General features: G+C 46.5%; 1 protein-coding gene across 1 annotated transcript in view; it reads left to right on the top strand.

Moving 5' to 3' along the window:
• The first annotated feature begins 3,686 nt into the window (after positions 1–3,686).
• LOC137532012 (NACHT, LRR and PYD domains-containing protein 12-like) overlaps positions 3,687–23,346 on the top strand; it is a 100,848-nt gene continuing 81,188 nt past the window's right edge. Inside the window, exons 1-2 of the mRNA XM_068252099.1 lie at positions 3,687–3,766; positions 11,941–12,042. The gene's annotated coding sequence lies outside the window, so the exon portion shown is untranslated. The remainder of the gene's footprint in view (positions 3,767–11,940; positions 12,043–23,346) is intronic.

Consider the following 23,346-nt stretch of genomic DNA (forward strand, 5'->3'; position numbering starts at 1 on the left):
GTGACAGTTGGCCTTTTCACGGCTCAATTTTTGCTGGCAGAGACACTAGATGGCTTTGCTCCGATCTGTGACACACACATTAAAAAATTTCCAAACCGCTGAGCCCCCCTGGGGTGATGGCGCTACGGTGGCATCAGCAGCTGACGTTGAAGGGCATGTTGGCTGTCTGGCCATAGCTGGCGATACATGGCGCCGGACACTGCCCCCAGCTGTTTCTGAGGACGAGCTCCCTCTGCTTCTATCATGGAGTCGTCTCCTCCTACTCCTCTCTGACTCCTCCTCTGAACTGTCCCCCTGGTCATCTCCTTTACTGGGAACAAATGTGGTATCCGTATAATCGTCATCATAATCCTCCTGGCCAGCTGCACTTTCCTCAGACACCTCCTCAACTGCACCAACTTCAGGTGTTTCATCAGCCCCCTCCACACACGTTACGTCCATACTATCGCCACCTAACTTAGACGTAGGAGGTGGTGTACCTGCGCCTTCTTCTTGTTGTTGCAGTAGTGGCGGTGAATCGGTGATTTCACCACCACCACCACCAAATAACTCCTGCGAAGTGTCAAATGCAGCGGATGTGGTGCTTGTTGTAGCGCTGGTGGCTGCGGGAGATGAGGTGTTCTGTGTTAAATACTCAATCACCTCCTCATGATTTTGGGAAGTGATGGCACGTGCCTTCTTCTGAGCACTGTATTTTGGGGCAGGTCCGCACGAAATCACAGCAACACCACCTCGCACAGACCTGCCGGTGCCTGGTGGCCTTCCTCTGGGTCTGCCTCTACCTCTTCCTCTACCTGGTTTATCCATTTTGTCCATCTCGGGGGGATGCTAGGTATATGCAGTGAGCTGGGTTCACTGAACAGTAAAGGTACTAGGATGCAGTGAGGTGGGTTCACTCAACACAACAGGTAGTAGGATGCAGTGAGCTGGGTTCACTGAACAGTAAAGGTACTAGGATGCGGTGAGGTGGGTTCACTCAACACAACAGGTAGTAGGTATATGCAGTGAGCTGGGTTCACTCAACACTACAGGTAGTTATGTGCAGTGATGAGGTGGGTTAAGTAAACACAACAGGTAGTAGTAGGATGCAGGGAGCTGGGTTCACTCAACACAACAGGTAGTAGGTATATGCAGTGAGCTGGGTTCACTCAACATTACAGGTAGTTATGTGCAGTGATGAGGTGGGTTAAGTAAACACAACAGGTAGTAGTAGGATGTAGTGAGCTGGGTTCACTCAACACAACAGGTAGTAGGTATATGCAGTGAGCTGGGTTCACTCAACACTACAGGTGGTTATGTGCAGTGATGAGGTGGGTTAAGTAAACACAACAGGTAGTAGTAGGATGCAGTGAGCTGGGTTCACTCAACACTACAGGTAGTTATGTGCAGTGATGAGGTAGGTTAAGTAAACACAACAGGTAGTAGTAGGATGCAGTGAGCTGGGTTCACTCAACACAACAGGTAGTAGGTATATGCATTGAGCTGGGTTCACTCAACACTACAGGTAGTTATGTGCAGTGATGAGGTGGGTTAAGTAAACACAACAGGTATTAGGTGTATGCAGTGAGCTGGGTTCACTCAACACTACAGGTAGTTATGTGCAGTGATGAGGTGGGTTAAGTAAACACAACAGGTAGTAGTAGGATGCAGTGAGCTGGGTTCACTCAACACAACAGGTAGTAGGTATATGCAGTGAGCTGGGTTCACTCAACACTACAGGTAGTTATGTGCAGTGATGAGGTGGGTTAAGTAAACACAACAGGTAGTAGTAGGATGCAGTGAGCTGGGTTCACTCAACAACAGGTAGTAGGTGTATGCAGTGAGCTGGGTTCACTAAACACTACAGGTAGTTATGTACAGTGATGAGGTGGGTTAAGTAAACACAACAGGTAGTAGTAGGATGCAGTGAGCTGGGTTCACTCAACACAACAGGTAGTAGGTATATGCAGTGAGCTGGGTTCACTCAACACTACAGGTAGTTATGTGCAGTGATGAGGTGGGTTAAGTAAACACAACAGGTATTAGGTGTATGCAGTGAGCTGGGTTCACTCAACACTACAGGTAGTTATGTGCAGTGATGAGGTGGGTTAAGTAAACACAACAGGTAGTAGTAGGATGCAGTGAGCTGGGTTCACTCAACACAACAGGTAGTAGGTATATGCAGTGAGCTGGGTTCACTTAACACTACAGGTAGTTATGTGCAGTGATGAGGTGGGTTAAGTAAACACAACAGGTAGTAGTAGGATGCAGTGAGCTGGGTTCACTCAACACAACAGGTAGTAGGTATATGCAGTGAGCTGGGTTCACTCAACACTACAGGTAGTTATGTGCAGTGATGAGGTGGGTTAAGTAAACACAACAGGTAGTAGTAGGATGCAGTGAGCTGGGTTCACTCAACACAACAGGTAGTAGGTATATGCAGTGAGCTGGGTTCACTCAACACTACAGGTGGTTATGTGCAGTGATGAGGTGGGTTAAGTAAACACAACAGGTAGTAGTAGGATGCAGTGAGCTGGGTTCACTCAACACTACAGGTAGTTATGTGCAGTGATGAGATGGGTTAAGTAAACACAACAGGTACTGGGTATATGCAGTACTGGGTAGTACAATGTGCAGCTCCCTGTCACACACACAGGCAGTCAGTCACTGAATGTGCTGGGCTGCTGGCAGTGGCACACACACTATCAATTAGCAAGGCTGTGCATGCAACAAAAGTGTCAGTTTGACACACAGTAAAAAAAAAAAAAAGTACAGGATGAGCTCTGACAAAAGCTAGGGTGCTATAAAGCAATACCAATCAGTCAAGGAGCAAACTAAGCAGCCTAGAACCTAACTAATCTGTCCCTAGAAGAACAAGTCTGCAGCAGCTGTCCCTTTCCTCTCACTAGCAGGCACACGAGTGAGTGTAATGGCCGCCGGAGCCTGCCTTATATAAGGGGGGGTGGGGCTCCAGGGCTTACTGTAGCCTGAATGGCTACAATGTGCCTGCTGACTGTGATGCAGAGGGTCAAAGTTGACCCTCATAGTGCATTATGGGGCGAATCGAACTTCCGTAAAAGTTCGCCTGGCGCAGGCGAACGCAAACCACCAATGTTCGCCTGGAACCGTTCGCTACACCTCTACCAGTTAGCATAAACAAGGTTTCATTTGCGATTACTTAAATTTTTCTACCGGAATGCGGAATTCTGCGGAATTTCGTAAAATTCCGGTGGAAATGTCATAGCGACGGAATTTAGTGCTGGTGGAATCCGCGAATTCCGGCGGAATGGAATTTGCTTTTTCGATCATCCCTACTTGGAACAGATTTTCAATAGATTTCAGAATTAAATCGATTGGAAATTGATCCAATACAATTCTATGGGCCATCAATATGCTGCCAGCAACAAATCTACCTAGATTTTCCATCCTGTCAGATAGATCAAATCGATCGAAATTGACTGAAATCGGCCGCAAATCGATCGAATGGGGAATTTGATAGAATCAATTTCTGATTGATCGATTCTATGGAATCGATCGATTGATAGATGGCTGAAATCGACCAGTTTATGGGCCCCTTTAGATTTACTTTTAAGTGACTTGTTGTATTCTTGGCTGCGTGCTACTTGCACAGAATAAACTACGTGACGCAGATAAGATAACATGACAACGGATACTTCCTGGTTCTTCTGAGCCAGCAGCATTTCTCACCCTTGTACTCGGGAGTGGCTGTCTGATGCTGGCTGCTCGCTTGTACAGAACTGCTGGAGGCTCCTCCACAAATTAAGAGGTAAACTATAATTTAAAGTTCTATTTTGTAACCGACTGCCTCATATCCACTTTCCAAGATAATGATATGTCTGCTTTACATATTTGTCTGTTCTAGAAGTTCTTTCAGGAATCTTGTGGTCGCAGATCAGTGTTTCAGGACAGTTTTTCCTAGAGCTGTTCAGTATTACAGTACAGCATTAGTAAAGATAATAATACAGAAAAAATATGTTTTAAATTGTAAGTGAAATTAGCAAAATTGAAGAAATAAAGGTGAAACTGAAAGTAAAAAGTTCCTCCATGATAACACTGAAGAAGGGATACACCCAATTACAGGAAGTCCCTTTCTATTGATTAATTACACTCATAGGGGAATCCTAGGGAATAGAAAAATCTTTTAAAATGACCTTGCAGCGAGAAGGATACGGAGGTCGCTACATATATTTCCTTTTGAACAATATCAGTTGCCCGGCTGTCCTGCTGATCTTTCTGACTTCAGCGGTGCCTGAATCACAATAATAATAGTTTCAATGTTAATGTTATGCATATTTATGCAGTTTGATATTAAACAAATCAAATCCAGTAACAGAGGATTGGATATGTGGTTGAGAGTGGTCAGATTCCAAGCTGTGTAAGTTTACTTAAAAATTAATGTACCACCCACTTGAAATTATTAGCATGTCATCCTCTATCTCAAATTCTTAAAGGACCAATGTTGTGAAAAATTGTACCCTTTTAACCTATTGGGGACCGCCGCAGGTTGAATCAACGTCCGGCAGGTGGTGGTACCGTTCTGACCGGACGTTGACTCAACGTCCGCGCTAAAGAACCGCTCCCGACGCAATCGTGCGCACCCGGAGGGGGAGATTAAGCTGTCATATGACAGCTGGCATCTCCCCTCAGTGATCAGCAGCCATCGCGTATGGCTGCTGATCACGTGATCACTACGATCGCCGTCGGATCGTAGTGATCACTTTGACAGCGGCAACGACAGGGGGGAAAAGAAGAGGATGCACTCACCTCCCTGCCGTTCCAGCGACGATCGGCGCCCCCCTCCGCTCTGGCCGGCATCTCTGCTCCGTCTGACGTCAGCGCCGGGTCCCGGCTTGATGACGTCATCAATAATTTTTCAGGTCTTTTGCATGAACTGGTAATGGGTAGGTGTGTTCTATTTTAGAATTTTTAAATACAAATAAAAAAATTATATAATAAAAAGAGAGGTAATTGCTTATCTCTCCAGAAGATATAGACACCAGATAAACTGGGAAATTTTTTTTTTATTCAAAAAGCAATCTGGCAACATGTTTCACGGGTCATGGCCCGTTTCCTCAGGTCAATACAAAATGCCTTGATAGTATAGGGGATAGAGATAGATAGTGCATTAGAGGCGCTTACAATCTATCCCCTATGCTATCAAGGCATTTTGTTTTGAGGTGTCTACACTCTAACCCGTATGCTATCAAGGCATTTTGTATTGACCTGAAGAAGCGGGCCATGACCCGTGAAACGCGTTGTCAGATTGTTTTTTGAATAAAAAATTTTTTCAGTTGAACTGGTGTCTAGATGTTTTGGAGAGGTAAGCAATTACCTCTCGCTTTATTATATAAATTTTTATTTTTATTTAGAAATACTAAAATAGAACACACATTGGGGGCCTCCATCCTACCCATTACATACCTCCCATCTTTTTGAGACGAGAAAGAGGGACACTTAAGCCATGCCCCTGCCACACCCCTGATCACGCCACTGACACACCCCTAGCCATGCATACCATGAAGATTTCATAAGAAAAATATGTTGTTTTATAATTCAAACCACACTGGTCCTTTCTATCCTGGTTCATTTCCCTTCATATTAACATTTGTAAATTAGCAATATATATCAATTTATCAATTTAAAGGATGGGAATAAAGTTTAGAGTCAATCAAACACATTTTTAGTAGAGAAATATATATATTTACATAGAAAGAGGGACTAAGTCCTGTAAGAGGGACAAATGAGGAGGAAAGAGGGACAGAGGGACAGGGCTCACAAAGAGGGACTGTCCCTCCAAAAGAGGGACAGTTGGGGGCTATGCCATTAGCAGTCAGCCCTCCTTTGGAGGTAATAGCTTTGCAGTTTTTATGGAAAGTCTGTCCTACTACAGGAGAGCGACCATCCAGTATCCAGCAGGACCTGGAGCACAGAGCAGGGATGGTTAATTCCCTGCAGGCCTATATGGTCGTTGCAGGAACTGTAAGCCACCTTTTTGAGTACCGGTATATACAGTATTTATATGCGTTTACCCTAACTATACCTGACAATACTGCACCATTTGGCTCCCGGTCTCTCCCTACTTCTCACCTAGGTATTCTTGGCCCTTACAAAAATCACCAAAGAAAAAACCCTTTTGCATGAACTGATTGCTTGCATGTGTACAGCATTGTTAGATGGCTCCGTCTTGCAAACCTTCCTGAAAAATGGATTCCTCAATTTGGAAATATTATCTGACTTGTGTAGCCAGCTTGAGGCCTCTTGCACACTACATGCCATTTCAATTTGCAATTTGACACGATTTTACATGCGATTCTGATTTACGATTTTTAATCGGTACTGCATGCTGCATTTTTTCTGCTTTGTTCTTTTTGTTTTGATATCATCCAGGGTAAATTGGAATCACAAATCAGAAACGCAAATCGGAATCGCAAATCGGATTTGCAGTGTGCAGGGGGCCTTAAGACAGATTAGCCATCCACACTCCACCCACACTGCACACATCCACAGACAATGCACTTTACTAACTGCCTGGAAATTTCCCAGAAGAAGTTTTTGGCTGAGCCCAACAACCTTTGCAAAGGTGGGCAACCTAGGAGGAGCCTCCTAACCTATGAAATACTTTGTGAGAAAATATGGAAAATATTAATTCTTGGGTTCCAGTAAGGTCAGCTGTTCCTGGTGAAAGCAGCTGTTTGGAGGGAATTATCAGATAAGATCAGTTTAGGTGTGAAAAATTCTCTTGAACAGGCAACTGCGGACCCCCAGAGACACTTGGTCTGTGAAGGGGAACTCATATGGAACTTTGTCAGTTTAGAAGGAGATGGGTGAGTTGTTGTCATATGTATAACTCTGGACTCTGTGACCTTTTCACCTGCTTGAGTTCCATCTAGTGGGGTTATGGTGGTACCTTGGCCTTCTCTTTTTCAGTCCTTATACCTTGGCCTTGCACATTTACCTCCCCTGGCTTTATGATTCTTTTAGGATTTTAGGGTCTAAAAGCAGCACAATTTTTTTGCACCCTTTCAGACCCTAAAACCAGGAAAAAATCATGCTGCCAGGGAGATTTGCAGCTGTTCCACAATCACTCACCTCTCTGGCTCCAGCGCTGCAGTTATGCCTCCATCCTCCGGGTGGCACTGCAACTCTAAAGTGAGATTGCCAGCTGTCGTCATGACTACAGCCGGCGATCTCACCAGCAGGAAGCAGAGCCCCAGAGGAGAGAAAGAAGAATGGCGGCCGCCGTCGGGATCCCCCGGGAGGTATGTAAAACTGCCTGCTGCACGCTATGCTCTGCACACAGCCTCCAGTGGCTACCCCGAGCACAGGTCGAGATTACCGCTCTGAGATGCGGTTTTCCACCCGACCCTAGCTCAGGATTACCGCCAAGGAGGTTAAGGTCTGGGACAACATATAAAGTCTCCCGAGGCTGAGCTGGGATGTGCTACATAGGGTGACAACAACAGTGGAGATAGGGGCATGGGACTGAATAGAAGATAGAGGATCTGCCAGGCCTTACTGTTGTGTAGATACAGAGCCACAAGCCATAGGGAAAATGTCACACCTCCCTTAGCGAGTGCAGGTCATCTGGGCGACGGGCAGTTCGGCACAGGGGGAGCCAAATGGTGGCTTTCCCTGCTGCAGCTAAACGCCTCCTCGGCGTTAAATACCATTCCCCCTTCCTAGATGTCGCAACTCGGAGGGAGGTGTAATTTGGGGTCTGGCAGCCGCCGGAGCCCCGAATTACCGCAACGCAGGGCATGAAGCATAACGTTACTGCTATGACTGCGCCAAAGCTGGGCGCCATCATTAGCGATGGTCGGAAATGTTGATTTCCGATTTTGAAGAAATTCTGTTTTCCGGCAATGCCAATTACCGATTTCACGGATTTCCGATCGGTTTCCGATTTCCGAGTAGTGATTTTTTTTCTTTTTTTGGTCCTTTTTTGCATTCTCTGATTGGCCAAATACTTCTGAGTTGACTCTGCATTCTCTGATTGGTCCAATGCTTCCAAGTTCTGTGATTGGGCTAAAATTATTGAGTTGAGGTAATGCAGTATTCTACAGAAATCCGATTTCCAATCGGTTTCCGATTTCCGAGTAGTTTTTTTTTTTTTACATTTTTTGCATTCTCTGATTGGCCAAATACTTTAGAGTTGTTTCTGCATTCTCCGATTGGTCCAATGCTTCTGAGTTCTGTGATTGAACTGCTAAAATTACTGAATTGCAGTAATGCAGTATTTCTGCAGAAATCTGATTTCCGATCGGAAATTTCAATTCCGCGAAATCCGAATGAGCATCCCTAGCCATCATAGCAGCAATGCTGTGCTGTGCCCCCCGCTCACCGTGACATGCCGAAATAACCTGCTTCGTCCCTTAGCATTGTATGTATAACCACCAAAACCGGCTTTTCAAGCACAGCCACTGCATGAGGGAGAGGTGAGAGCAGACAAAAAGGAATATTGGCCTAAATTCACTAAGATCATGCTGGTGATAATAAGGCAAGAGAAAGCCTATCCCCACACATCCATGGTATTTTCAGTGTTAATTCACTAAAGAAGCTTGCCTTATTAAGGTGTAGAGATACGTTTTCACAGAAAGAGAGAATTATCTTATCACTTTATCACTAAAGTGATCCTCCGTACTAAAAATCTACTCAGCAGCACTGAAAAGGCCTGGTGTTTCTTTAACAGTTTCACAGCATCAGAACTTTGTTTTTCTTACCAAAGCATCATTTTTAGCTGCACAGAAGCTGAGCTCCACCCCATCAAAAGAGAAAAAGCCCAGGCTTTTTTCGCTGATGCTGTGCAGAGCATGATGGGATTTCCTATGTTGTTATTCACGTTGCCTAGCAACTGGGAGAGGTGCTCAGGACACAGGACAGTTGTAACTGTGTCTCATGCTCCCTGTCACCTCCTTTCAACCAAAAAGATGGCTGCCATCATGAAATCACAAACATTTGCCTGTTCTTTTAAAACAGGGTGGGTAAGAGATTATATTACCTATCTATTTTAATTAACATAACTAATGTAACTTAATGACAGCAGGTTTGTTTAGGGTCCTCTTTAAGTTACCTCCTCTGTAGTTATTTTCACATGCAGTTAATTAGCAGCCTGTCTTTAACTTTAGAATTCTGTAGTTATTTTAAGGATTGAAACATTAACTTTCTTTTTAAGGATCTCACCTTAACTCAACCCCTATACGACCGCGTCACGCCAATTGGCGTCATGCCCTGGGGGCGGGGTTCTGCAGGAGATCGTGCGCGCGATGCGTGTGCATCTCTGCTTGAATGACGGAGCTCCACTCCGTCATCAGTCTCCCAGCAGTGATCGCCGATAGGAGACTGTTAGACAGCGGCCATCTATTTACACTGTACAGCACTGCGATCTAAGGCAGCGCTGCACTGGGGACAACCGTGTCACTCGGCTGTCGGGAGACAGGAGTGATCGGCTCTCTAGGCTGATGCCTATGACAGCTGATCGCTGTCATTGGCTAGCGGGGGGAGGAAGGTAGGGAAAAAATAATTAAAAAAATAGGTAAATTAAAAAAAAAATGCAACCTCAGCATCGCTGTCACTATGCCACTAAATAATAATAATTATAATAATGGCACACAGCTGGCAGGTGTTTGTTAGCTGACTGGACCCTGTTTTAGCATACATTGCTCTGAGTCTGCAGAGCTAAATGTAATTTTTTGCCTCCTAAAACAGAAGGTATTTGAGAAAATGTAGCTTTAAGTGAGCAGATGTGGTTTCTCATGACACATCGCTCCGTAATATGCACTTAAAGTGAACCTGAAGCTAGAGGTACATGGAGGATGCCATATTTATTTCCTATAAACCATACCAGTTGCCTGGCTATCCTGCTGATCCTCTGCCTCTTAATACTTTCAGCCATAGCCCCTGAACAAGCATGCAGCAGATCAGGTGTCTCTGACATTATTGTCAGATCTGACAAGATTAGCTGCATGCTGGTTTCTGGTGTGATTCAGATGCTACTGCAGCCAAATACATCAGCAGGGCTGCCAGGCAACTGGTATTGTTTAAAAGGAAAGCCTCCATATCCCTCTCACGTCAGGTTTCCTTTAAAGCTGAATTATCCAAATGCCATGCACTGATGAGGACCAGAAAATCCAAAACAGGCTTTATGCATGTTGGATTCATGTGGCTCTGTAAAATTTAAAAGCTACTAGGATTTTGAGCCCATTCCAAAACAGGCGCTAGAAGCAGCAATGGTCATGGCTCAGCACCTGACATGGACGCAGCCCAAGGTTGCAGATCCCAGGGCTTTTATAAGGTAGGATGCGCTCACTATATACTAGCGCAGGCTTTTTCAACCAGGGTTGCTTGAGTACTCTGCAGGGGTTCCTTGGCATTTTCCCCCATCGTGGGGGAAGTATAATAGAGCACATTATAATAGGGAGTACCGCAAAAAGAAGCACTGAATTGGGGGTCAGAATAATAATGAGCACATTAATAAAAAGCACTAGGATAAGGAGACAGTAAAATGAGGGGGAGTGTAATAGGGGGTAGTGAAATAAACAGCCACACCTACTTTTAAAGACCACGCCTCCAGCAAAATAAATACAGAGTTTCCTTGGGATCCCAAAATTATTTGCAGGGTTCCACTGGGGTAAAAAGGTTGCAAAAGGCTGTACTAGCAGTTCAGGATGTGCAGCCTTGCTTTTAGGGGCATAAAGAGATGATTTGCATATTCAGGAGTGATGCATCATGGGAAACCACATTTGCTCACTTAAAGGAAACCTGAGCCGAGAAAAAACAAACTGTTACTGGTCTCAGGTACACTTTAAAGCGGATCTGAGATGAAAAACGAACTATAACAAGTAACTTGTCTATGTATCTTATCTAAAGTTTAGATAGTTTGCACAGCATATCTGGCTGCAAACAGCTTCAAAAGTGTATGATTATGTATTCCTGTGATACAATGAGAGCAGCCATGTTATGTTTGTCACATTGTCACAGGATGAGGGCTGGAGATGCTATCAGCTTTCCTGTGTGTAAATTCACTCCCCTCTCCTCCTCCCTCCTCCCCTCTGCCTCTGAAATCAATGGCTAGTAACCTCCTCCTCCTCCTGCCCAGACTGAGCTCCCATAAGCCCTTGCTACAGTGCCAAGGCACAAAAGGAGCTGTTGGCGAGGCTTGTTTAGTTTATAGGGAATTAGAGTATTAATACAAAACAAAAAAAAGTATTTGGCTTAAGGAATGCCCTATAAACTATATGAAAGGAACACAATTATGCAATGAGTAAAAGTTTATCTTGGATTCACTTTAATGATGAATATCTTTAATGCTGAATTCTGTTCTAAGAAGGCAAAATTACATTTAAAATTGCTTTTAAATAGAGCGCTGTTTGGTCTCTTTTAACCCTTTGTACTTTCCTGGTGGTTCTGGGTCCCCATAAACTGTCTGTGTATTCCATATTTCTCTGCAGAATCATCAATCAAGGCTGTAAATTGTTGGTTTTCTGTAGGTGCTTATCAGACAGACAGCCAATCATGTACAGTCTAACGTATCATATCAATGGTTAGTGAACCTTCACCCCATCGTCTTGTGGTCCTTCCCCTCCTCATGTAATCTACTGCCTGCTATTCAGTGTCAGAAGGTGATATCCCCAGAGAAGTGATTCCAAGGTGCCTGAAAAAGAAAAAAGAATGCAAATAAGGGATAATTTTAAGGTATAGTTACCTATATAGATGGATTTTTGACATGCTTGAGGTGGATATTCTATGGGACCATATACTATTACAATATAAGGTTCTAATTTTGCTACATGAATTTGTGATTTATTCACTTGTTTTAATTTTTATTCATGCAAGATTTTTAATATTATATCACATGTAAATCATTGTACACAGTATCTGTTTACCAAATTGAATTTGTATCAATGTGTTTTTATATTGGGTATCCTCTGTACTGATTTATAGGCACCTGACTTTGGCCTCACGAAGTGTGGTGTGGAACCCACGAAACGTATTGCCTAGTGCTAATTAAACGTTTTCTTGTACCACGTTGGTGTCGTTTTTGAGGTAAGACACCTTCAGTATATATTCTTATATTTTAGCATTTAGATAATTTTATTCTTCTGAAAGCCTCTTATGCTCTGTTCACACTGCACACGTTGCCATCTGGATTTCGGGAACGCGTGCAGAAGCCAGACATGCACAACATCAGACAGTGCATAGACTGCACAGTCTGATGTTCGCACTGCACGCGTTTCCATCCGCGTTTCGGGAACACGTGCGGGAGGCCGACACGCACAACATCAGACAGTGCATAGACTGCACTGTCTGATGTTCACACTGCATGCGTTCCAGACCAGTGCGGTCCACTAACGCATGCTGCACGCAATTTTTACCAAAACGCGCGGCTGACCTATTCACTTTCAGTGAATGGGATCAGCCACGCAACGCATAGACACGCAGATGGCGTGCGTTCGTACGCGTTGTGTTCCGAATGCATGGCCATCTGCGTCATGATGTGAACATGGCCTAATACAACCTACTGTTTGTACCCTTCTCTATGACATGCCTTTGTGTCCTATCTGTGCCACTCTCTGTCCCTCTTGCACCATGATGTGACGCCGGTAATCTACCGACAACAGGATTGTCGGTAGACTAACAGGAGAAGGGGCATCCTTTGCACTACAGGCACTCCTGGAAAATGCTCCTCTGGCATTTGTTGATCGAACACCCAGATAGTCAGGCTCGGGTTGGCTCAGCAGAACATGTTCCGGATGTTCGGGATATTCGGCCGAACACCGAGCCTAATTGAAGTCAATGGGGACCCCAGCATGCCTGCTTTGCAGGCCTGAAAAAACTTGCAAAATGAGGGAAACGTCTGCAAAATGGGTTGGAAATAGTGTGTGTGTGTGTGTGTGTGTGTGGGGAGGGGGGGGGGGGGCATTTACACAAAGATCTTAGGCTCAGAATAAAAGCAGGGGCTTATGTTTGCAGAGCAGTGCTGGCACTGAAAGTACTGGGGTTTTTTTAAACAATAAGCAACAGTAAAATTCAATAAACTGTGTTTTTTTATGGGCACAACTGTTCCCAGCTGGCACTGAAAGTACTGTTTTTTTTTTCAACAATAAGCAACAGTAAAATTCAATAAACTGTGGTTTTTATGGGCACAACTGTTCCCAGCTGGCACGGAAAGTGGGACCAAATATGATGGGCATGGTGGCTGCTGGCAATGCCTGCTGGCAGTGGTGAGGCAGGTGCACTGTGGCTGGCAACACAAACAATGGGCACAGTGGCTGCTGGCAGTGGGCTGGCAGTGCCTGTTGGCAGTGGGGAGGCAGGGGCACTGTGGCTGCTGCCAATGCCTCGCAGTGATGAGGCTGGGGCACTGTGGCTGGCCTGGCTGGCAGTGCTGGCACCTAACAGCTAGCTCTGTCTCCTACCTACCCCAAGCTAAACCCCAATGCGAATGGCGGAGCCAGCCGCGCGTTCTGGTATTTATATACCCGAACCACGTGACCCGCTCGGCCAATCAAAGCTATGGTCACACAGCTAGGCTGTGTGACCATAGCTGTGGAAAAAGCATGGTCGCCGCTTATTGGCTGCCTGCAAAGGCACCAATAAGCGAGGGGAGGAGACCGAACAGCGCGGTCGAGCACCATGCGGTGCTCAGCTGTGCTCGACCCGAACACCCCAATGTTCGGGGAATAACAAACAGTGCTGAGCATTGTTCGATCAACACTATTTGGAAGGCTGGTTCCCTGCCTCTCCACGCCCCTTCCCTGCCTCCCTGTGCCTATGCGCCCCTGCACAGCCTTGCCCCCCCCTCCACCACTTCCACCCTTCCCCTCCTGTCAGTGCTCCGTGCTTTTGGAGAAGCACAGGGTGCTTCTGCAGTGTCGTGACCCTGACCCTTTTTGTTTATCCTTTAAAGTGGATCTGAGGTGAAGTTTTGCACCTTTCATTAATTTGCCTCTTGAGGTGCCCATACACTGAGCCGATTAGCGGGCGATCGATCGCAAATTGATTGAGCGATCGATCGATTTGCAGCTGATTTCGATCGATTTCAATCGATCTGACATGGTGGAAAATCTGGGTGGATCTGTTGAGATTGCTTATCATTTTGCATTGGACCTAATGGAAATCTGATGGCAAAAAAATGCCATCAGATCGATTTTCAATAGATTTCATACTGAAATCTATTGGAAATCTGTTCCTAGTAAAAAATTTTCCTAAACACATCAGATAGATCAGAAAATCTACTGATGATCTATCTGCTGCTAATCTAAGGAGTGTATGGCCACCTTTATAGATACCTTTTAGGGCAATCTTCTCCTCAAAAGGTTTTATTTTTTTTGTTTTCTTAATTTATTGCCTCACTAATTAATAATGCCACTCCCCCAGCTCTTCCAGCGCCTCGGCGTTATCAGTCCCATGACCCACATGCATATGGGTCCCCTCCCCCTTCCCTGCACTCATATCCACACTTCCTCTGCATTAAGTTCCTTACATCTATCTCTTCACCTGCTGGGCTCCAGAAACAAAACAGCGAGTAATGAGCTGGAAGGATGTGTAGTTTCCCTTTCTTGTGGTCACTTTCTCCCTACATCCAACTTTGCACAGTGATTAAAGTTTTATTTATCTGTGCCTGCATTCCATCAGACCAGCTTATGTCCACACACAGTGCAACACTGTAAGTTACGATGTAACTGAGCACAAGATGTACTCCTCTTGCGTGATCTTCCTTATTAATGTATGTTAAATGAGGATTTGTCAGCTGGCTGCAGTGGAGATGGCTGTAGCTGGCTATAAAACACCTGTGGCACTACAAATGACAGCATGCCCCATCAGAAATTAATAGCAACAAAGGTTCAGTAATGTCTAGCTTCTAGTGTTGGGCGAACAGTGTTCGCCACTGTTCGGGTTCTGCAGAACATCACCCTGTTCGGGTGATGTTCGAGTTCGGCCGAACACCTGATGGTGTTCGGCCAAACCGTTCGGCCATATGGCCGAACTAAGAGCGCATGGCCGAACGTTCCCCGACCGTTCGGCTAGCGCTGTGATTGGCCGAATGGGTTACGTGGTTCAGACCCAAACGCGCTCTGATTGGCCGAATTGTCACGTGGTTCGGGTAATTAAATACCCGAACCACGTCATATTTCCGCCATTTGTCTGTGGGTTTAGCTTTGGGTAGGCAGGCAGGGTAGTTCGCGCTCCAGCCACGCTAGCCAGGGTCCCCCCAGTCATTGTGTCGCTGCTGGGAATAGTAGTACACCGCTCGCTCAGCATTCTGTTTACTGCCACTCTGTGTACCTCGCTCAGCCACACTATATAGCATTCTGTTTACTGTTCTGTGTCTGCTGGGAATAGTAGTACACCGCTCGCTCTGCCACACTATATAGCATTCTGTTTACTGCCACTCTGTGTACCTCGCTCAGCCACACTATATAGCATTCTGTTTACTGTTCTGTGTCTGCTGGGAATAGTAGTACACCGCTCGCTTAGCCACACTATATAGCATTCTGTTTACTGTTCTGTGTCTGCTGGGAATAGTAGTACACCGCTCGCTCAGCCACACTATATAGCATTCTGTTTACTGTTCTGTGTCTGCTGGGAATAGTAGTACACCGCTCGCTCAGCCACACTATATAGCATTCTGTTTACTGTTCTGTGTCTGCTGGGAATAGTAGTACACCGCTCGCTCAGCCACACTATATAGCATTCTGTTTACTGCCACTCTGTGTCTGCTGGGAATAGTAGTACACCGCTCGCTCAGCCACACTATATAGCATTCTGTTTACTGCCACTCTGTGTCTGCTGGGAATAGTAGTACACCGCTCGCTCAGCCACACTATATAGCATTCTGTTTACTATTCTGTGTCTGCTGGGAATAGTAGTACACCGCTCGCTCAGCCACACTATATAGCATTCTGTTTACTGTTCTGTGTCTGCTGGGAATAGTAGTACACCGCTCGCTCAGCCACACTATATAGCATTCTGTTTACTGTTCTGTGTCTGCTGGGAATAGTAGTACACCGCTCGCTCAGCCACACTATATAGCATTCTGTTTACTGCCACTCTGTGTCTGCTGGGAATAGTAGTACACCGCTCGCTCAGCCACACTATATAGCATTCTGTTTACTGCCACTCTGTGTCTGCTGGGAATAGTAGTACACCGCTCACCCGCCACTGTATAGCATTGTGCTCTGTGTCACTGCTGGGAATAGTGGTACACCGCTCACCCGCCACTGTATAGCATTGTGCTCTGTGTCGCTGCTGGGAATAGTGGTACTGTATAGCATTTCTGTACTGCCACTGTACTGCTGCCAGTCAGCGTGTACTGTAAGGATAAGTGAAATGAGGAAGAAATCCGGTGAAAGAGGAAGGGGCAAGGGAAGAGGTGTTTCCCCTGACGGTTCACGTACAGGCCACAGGGGAGCACCCAAGAAAACCCACTCAATACCGCCCATGTTGTCCAGGACAACAACCCTCACAAATCCAAAAGAACAGGACCAGATAATTACTTGGATGACCTCTCAAGCGTCCAGCAGTGGGTTAAGCAGCACCAGCACATCACGCACGAGGTCCGAGTCCTCAGCCAGTTACAAGGAGCCAGTGGGCACAAAGCTGACACAACCGGCAGCGACACCACGCACACAACTGCCAGATAACCAGTCCGATGAATTACCTCAGGACACAATGGGGTATTCGCAGGAGCTATTCCCAGCCCAACAAACTTCCACCTTTCAAAGGTCAATGGAGGAACAGCCAGAAATGTTGTGCCCGGATTCACAACCATTAACTGTGGGAAATGCACCGCGCACTGAAATACAAGGCAAGTTCGAGGAGGACTCGGAAACCCAAATCCCAGAGCAAGTTGGGCAGGAGGGGTTGCAATTGCAGGAGGTCGGCCGACAAGATCTGGAAGACGACGTTGGAGTGAGCTGCGCAGAGGTTGTTCTGGGGAGCTCTACTCCACGGCGGCGGCCCCCCACAATGACATATGACGAGTTTCAGGAGATGGAAGAGGAGGATATGGACAATGTGGACATAGACCCAGATTTTGTTTGTGAACTAGAACATCGCCGTCGTAGCAGCAGCACAGATGAGTCTGTTGAAGAACCCACTGCTGCACGAGTTCGCCTTGTGCCACAAGGTAGGCGGCGCGCAATTTCAGGCACCACAAGCGTGGAAGTTCAAGTGAGAGGCAAAAGAGGAGCAAACAGAAATTGCCAGCAAGGCAGGTGCTCCAAAGTCTGGGCTTTCTTTGAAGACTGCACTGAGGATGTTACCATGGCGATTTGCAAGGTGTGCAAGACCCGCCTGAGCAGGGGGAAAAGTATTAACAACCTCTCCACCACCAGCATGAGCCGCCACATGCTATCCAAACATCCCACTCTGTGGGCAAACGCGGCAGGACAGGGTACCAGCAACACTGCCTCCCTTGGGTTCACCAGACTCACCACCAGACCCGCCTCAGCAGCAGCAGTAGCCCAGCCATTGCTTGGTTCACAACATTCACAAACATCAGACGACACTGACACTGTCACTTTCCGGAGTAGTGCTCTTGAGGTCTCCCAGTGTTCATCAAACACAACAACCAACAGCCCTTCCGTGTGCAGCGCTACGGTTCAGTTGTCTGTGTCGGAGATGTTTGAGCGCAAGAGGAAATTGCCAGCAAATGACCCCCGGGCCGTGGCAGTAACAGCCAGCATAGCCAAGCTTCTGGCCTGCGAAATGCTGCCATATCGAGTGGTGGAGACAAACAGCTTCAAGGGCATGATGTCAGTGGCCATCCCACGTTACGTGGTTCCCAGCCGCTACCACTTTGCGCGCTCTGCAGTGCCTGAGTTGCATGAGCACATGGTCAGCAAAATAACCCGAAGCTTGAAGAATGCCGTTGCCTGCAAGGTTCACCTCACCACTGACACCTGGACGAGTGCGTTCGGCCAGGGTCGATACATCTCCCTTACCGCGCACTGGGTGAACCTTGTGGAGCCTGGCAGCGATTCCTCACCTGCTACGGCGCGGGTGTTGCCCACGCCGCAAACAGCTGCACCGCCGTCCCTCCCACTGGATAACAACAGCAGCACCTACCTCTCTGACTCCTTCTCCTCCAACGCATCTCAAAGCTGTACCTCATCCGGAAACGCTAACCCAGCAGCAGTAGGATCGTGGAAGCAGTGCAACACAGCTGTTGGCATGCGTCAGCAAGCGTTGCTGAAGCTGATCTGCCTTGGGGATAAGCAGCACACAGGGAGGAAATTTGGAAGGGAATAAAGGAACAGACGGATTTGTGGCTGGCACCGCTGGACCTGAAACCGGGCATGGTTGTGTGTGATAATGGGAGTAATCTCATTCGCGCTTTAAGGTTGGCTAAGCTGACACACATCCCTTGCCTGGCGCACGTGATGAACCTAGTAGTTCAGCGGTTCCTGAGGACATACCCAGGCGTGGCCGATCTTCTGGTGAAGGTGCGACGAGTGGCCAAACATTGTAGAACTTCCAGTACTGCTTCGGGGCACTCGCCAAGATGCAGGAGCGCTTCAATCTCCCCCACCATCGCTTGCTGTGTGATGTCCCTACGCGCTGGAATTCTACGCTGCACATGCTAGCCCGCTTTTGCGAGCAGAAGAGTGCAGTGGTCCAGTAAATGACGGCGCAGTACCGAGGCGCATCCGGCCAGCTGCCAAGCTTCTGTGGATCCGATTGGGCCAACATGTTGGACCTCTGCCAAGTCCTCCAAAATTTTGAGCAATCCACGTTGCTTGTGAGCAGTGACAACTCTTCAGTCAGCATTACCATACCACTGCTGTGTTTACTGAAGAGGTCAATGTTGAAAATCAAGGAAACAGCTGTCATGATGCAACTGGGGGAATCTGAAGGAGAAAACGATCAGCGTGATGGTACCAACATCAGGCCATCCGCCTCAGGAAACGCTGGCCCCAGCAGCTATGACGAAGAAGAGGAGGAGGAACAGCTGGAGTTGGAGCAGGAATTTCCTGCCACCACTGACGAGGGCCAGAGCGGTGCACGTTGGACTTCCACAATTCAGCGCGAATGGTCAGCAGAAGCAGACCAGGAAGAAGGTGACAACTATGATGCATCACAACAACTATCACAACGCTCACAAGAGGATGATGAGGATTCTGGTAGGACTCTGGCACACATGGCTCAATTCATGCTAGACTGCATTGAACGCGACCCACGCATTGTGCGCATTCTGGACAACACCAATTACTGGGTTTATACCCTTCTGGATCCACGGTACAAACACAATGTTCCAAAACTGCTTGAAGAAAGAGTCAGACAGGTCAAAATGGAAGAATACCAGCAGGCCCTTGTGGAGACTTTAGAGAGGAGATTGACATCCTCCCCCTCCTCTAGCCAGTTGTACGCCGACAGACTGACTTCCGCAAACCCAGGACGACCAGGAGGGCAGCAAACAACACAAGCCGCAGCTAGTGCCCAAAAGGGAATGGTATCGGCAGTGTCCTTGGAGTGGGAAAATTTTCTGACACCCATGCAGCAGCAGCCCACTGAACAGCAAGCGTGCAGATCCACCTCCAACACCGATCGCCTGGAGAAGATGGTCAAGGACTACATGTCAGATGGCGTAGCTGTGTCTAACAATCCATCTGCACCCTTCAACTATTTGGTATCGAAGCTAGACACCTGGCACGAACTGGCAATGTACGCAATAGAGGTGCTGGCTTGCCCGGCAGCCAGCGTTATGTCGGAACGCGGTTTCAGTGCTGCCGGAGGCATCGTCACAGATCGGCGTATCCGCCTCTCCACAGAAAATGCAGACCGTCTGACTCAAATTAAAATGAATCAATCCTGGATTGGAAACGACTACGCAACACTCCAGGACCCCAACCAAGTAACATGACCAATGAACATCTGGGATGGTTTCGCGTTTCCGGTCCCTGTTTATTGAACCTCTCATCTGTATTACATTTATGACTGCATGGCGGCAAAAAGCATTGCTGCTATATCCGCACGCTTTTTGTCCTCATGCAAGGCCTGGATTGTTGTGTCTCAAAAAGCATGGCCTTCTCCTCCTGCGCCTGCTCCTGTTCCATCACGTGTGCTGCTGCTGCTGGGTTAGCGTTGCCGGTCCCTGTTTATGGAACCTCTCATCTGTATTACACTTATGACTGCATGGCGGCAAAAAGCATTGCTGCTATATCCGCACGCTTTTTGTCCTCATGCAAGGCCTGGGTTGTTGTGTCTCAAAAAGCATGGCCTTCTCCTCCTGCGCCTGCTCCTGTTCCATCACGTGTGCTGCTGCTGCTGGGTTAGCGTTGCCGGTCCCTGTTTATGGAACCTCTCATCTGTATTACACTTATGACTGTATGGCGGCAAAAAGCATTGCTATATCCGCACGCTTTTTGTCCTCATACAAGGCCTGGGTTGTTGTGTCTCAAAAAGCGTGGCCTTCTCCTCCTGCGCCTGCTCCTGTTCCATCACGTGTGCTGCTGCTGCTGCTGGGTTAGCGTTACCGGTCCCTGTTTATGGAACCTCTTCTCTTTATTACATTTATGACTGCATGGCGGTAAAAAGCATGCTATCCGCACGCTTCTTGTCCTCATGCAAGGCCTGGGTTGTTGTGTCTCAAAAAGCGTGGCCTTCTCCTCCTGCGCCTCCTCCTGTTCCATCACGTGTGCTGCTGCTGCTGCTGGGTTAGCGTTACCGGTCCCTGTTTATGGAACCTCTTCTCTTTATTACATTTATGACTGCATGGCGGTAAAAAGCATGTTACCTGTGCAAAGAAACATGACATTTTCAGCATTTAAAAGACAGTTTTTCCTTTGAAACTTTACAATCAATTTTCTCAAAAAATATAAGCTCTTTTTCAAATATTTTTTTTTCCTCTTGTACCCATTTCCAAGGTGCACATACCCTGCAAATTTGGGGTATGTAGCATGTAAGGAAGCTTTACAAAGCACGAAAGTTCGGGTCCCCATTGACTTCCATTATGTTCGGAGTTCGGCGCGAACACCCGAACATCGCGGCGATGTTCGGCGAACGTTCGCGAACCCGAACATCTAGGTGTTAGCCCAACACTACTACCTTCCACAGTTCAGTTCAGCATTCCCTGCCTGCTGTAAATTGCTTTATTACATAAAGTATTGGTGTTAGCATGCCTTATGGTTCTGTCAGTTTATCTACCCTGTCAGTTTTTATAGAACACTTGTTCTGTCAGTGCATGCTACAGCCCAGTCTATTTTAAAGGATAACTTAGTCGTAAAAATGTTCGCAAACTGACGTCCTGTGTGAGTGTGGGGAGGAGTGCATAGGCTTACTGCACCTCCCGTGGCCCGGCATCTGTCTCAGTTTTCCCATAATCCTCCCCGTTCTTTATGTAGGAGCAGTGGGGAGTGGCGGCAATGGATGCTACCTGATCTGGATTAATGCGGGCTCAGGTTATCTTTAAGAAATTGAAACATCAGTGTTTCTACACTGGGAAAACAAAGTTGGGGGCATTTATCTGACTCCTGTAGATCCTCTGTTACACCTTGTTACTGGTCTTCTTTACAAAGACAGCTCTTGTTTGTTCTTTCAGCAGCAAAAAAACTTTCTGCTTCCAGTGTGACTTTTGCACTGGTATGAAGGTCACCATGTCACCACCACTGCCAATAAAGCTGTAAAGCTGTAAAGATAAGAAAGACTCTTCTTTACATTCCTTTACATCTTACAAAAGTGTTTTGACAGTTGTAGCCACACATGGACTATTATTATTATTATTTATTAGATTTATATAATATTATTACGACATATTACGCAGCACTGTACAATAAATAGGACTATGACTTCTAGCAAGAAAGTGTATATTGCGGTTACCTTAAGATTTTACATGATTTCCTGCCTAACCATCTATATATATAAAATCGGATGTGTGTGTGTGTGTGTGTGTGTGTGTGTGTGTGTGTGTGTGTGTGTGTGTGTGTGTGTGTGTGTGTGTGTGTGTGTGTGTGTGTGTGTGTGTGTGTGTGTGTGTGTGTGTGTGTGTGTGTGTGTGTGTGTGTGTGTGTGTGTGTGTGTGTGTGTGTGTGTGTGTGTGTGTGTGTGTGTGTGTGTGTGTGTGTGTGTGTGTGTGTGTGTGTGTATGTGCCGCGATCACGCGAAAACGGCTTGACCGATTTGAACAAAACTTGGTACACAGATCCCTTACTACCTGGGATGATATGTTCTGGGGATCTCGCGGCCCCCCTGCACACCTGGGCGGAGCTACAAACAGCAAATCAGATTCCACCCATTCAAGTCAATGGAAAAAATGTAAAAGGCTGCCATTCTCACAGTAATCAAGCCAGAGTCCCCACACATGGCACAGTTGGTCACTTGGTGACCGAGGTTACAAATCCAGGAAAAGTGGGTGGAGCATAAAACAGCCAATCAAATTTCAGCCGTTCATTTTAAATGGGAAAATGTAAACTGCAGCCATTCTTAGACTGTTAATCACAGAGTTCTCAAACTTGCCACACTTGGTCACTGGGTGAATGCGATTAAGATTCAAGAAAATGGGTGGAGCCTACAACAGCCAATCAAACTTCACCTATTGATTTTCAAGGGGAATATTTAAACTGCTGCTATTCTTACACTTTTAATTGCAGAGGCTTCAAACTTGCTACAGCCGGTCATTGGGTGACTGGGGTCCAAATTCACTAAAGGGGCAGGGCCACATACAGCCAATCAGATTTCCTTGGTGGATAAACTGCTTCCATTCACACATTTTTGATGCCAGGAACCTGACAGCTCACAAACTTGGTCATTGAGTGACTGTGTGTTGAGGTTACAAAAAGTGGGCGGAGCCAAAACAACTTTTACTGGGAAAATATAAACTGCAGCCATTCTTACACCGTTAATGGCAGGGTTCTCAAACTTTGCACAGTTGGTCATTGGGTGACAGATTAAGATTTTGGAAGGTGGGTGGAGCCTACAACAGCCAATAAAAATTCCCCATTTGATTTTCAAAGGGAATATTTCATCTGCTACCATTCTCTTATACTGGTAAAAGCAGATGCCTCAAACCTGGTACAGTTGGTCACTGGGTGACTGGGGCCCAAATTCAGGAAGGGGGCAGAGCCACAAACAGCCAGATTTGTTTATTTTTCAATGGGAATATACAAAGTATTGATACCAAGGAACCCAAAGCTGATAAACTTGATAATTGAGTGACTGTATGTCAAGGTTAGAAAAAGTGGGCGGTGCCAACAACTTCATTTTTTACATTGCAGGGTTCTCATACTTTACACAATTGGCCACTGGGTGACTGGGATGAACATTCAGAAATGTGGGTGGAGCCTACAACAGCCAATCAAAATGTACCTATTGATTTTCAAGGGGAATATTCACATTGCTACCATTCTT

This window comes from Hyperolius riggenbachi, chromosome 9 (genome assembly GCF_040937935.1).
Source record: "Hyperolius riggenbachi isolate aHypRig1 chromosome 9, aHypRig1.pri, whole genome shotgun sequence".
Classification (NCBI taxonomy): Eukaryota; Metazoa; Chordata; class Amphibia; order Anura; family Hyperoliidae; genus Hyperolius; species Hyperolius riggenbachi.